Consider the following 964-nt stretch of genomic DNA (forward strand, 5'->3'; position numbering starts at 1 on the left):
GTTTACAAGAAGGACAGTGGGAGCACAGTTGTATTTCTAGTGCTGTACGTGGATGACATTCTCCTTATAGGGAATGACGTTCCTACCTTGCAAGATGTTAAGTCTTGGCTAGGAACGCAGTTTTCTATGAAGGACCTAGGAGAAGCGGCCTATATTTTAGGCATTAAGATCTATAGGGATAGATCGAGGCGTCTTCTAGGATTGTGTCAGAGTACATACATCGATAAGGTCTTGAAACGGTTCAAGATGCAAGATTCCAAGAAAGGAACGTTACCGATGAGCAGTGGCACAGTTCTCTGCAAGTGTCAGTGTCCTACGACACCTGATGAGCGAGAACGCATGCATCGGATTCCATATGCTTCGACAATTGGATCCATCATGTATGTCATGCTTTGTACTCGAGCGGATGTATCCTACGCGTTGAGCATTACGAGTAGATACCAGTCAGATCCAGGTGAGTCGCACTGGATCGCCGTCAAGAACATCCTGAAGTACTTGAGAAGGACTAAGGATGTATTCTTGGTATACGGTGGGTCGGAAGACGAGCTCGCTGTAAAGGGTTACACCGATGCTAGTTTCCAGTCAGACCCGGATGACTATAGATCGCAGTCTGGCTATGTTTTCTGTTTGAACGGAGGCGTTGTTAGCTGGAAGAGTTCCGAGCAAGCGACCGTTGCAGATTCTACTACAGAAGCTGAGTATATTGCAGCGTCGGACGCAGCAAAGGAAGCTGTTTGGATCAGAAAGTTTGTTGGAGACTTGGGTGTCATTCCTAGTGCTGATAGTCCCATTGCTCTGTATTGTGACAACAATGGAGCGATCGCCAATGGAGCGATCGCACAAGCGAAAGAACCCAGATCCCATCAACGATCCAAACACATACTCAGACGATTTCACCTTATCAGGGAGATTATAGACAGAGGAGACGTGCACATTTGCAGAGTGTCGACAGATGACAACATTG

This window comes from Tarenaya hassleriana, unplaced genomic scaffold (assembly GCF_000463585.1).
Source record: "Tarenaya hassleriana unplaced genomic scaffold, ASM46358v1 Cleome14, whole genome shotgun sequence".
Lineage (NCBI taxonomy): Eukaryota > Viridiplantae > Streptophyta > Magnoliopsida > Brassicales > Cleomaceae > Tarenaya > Tarenaya hassleriana.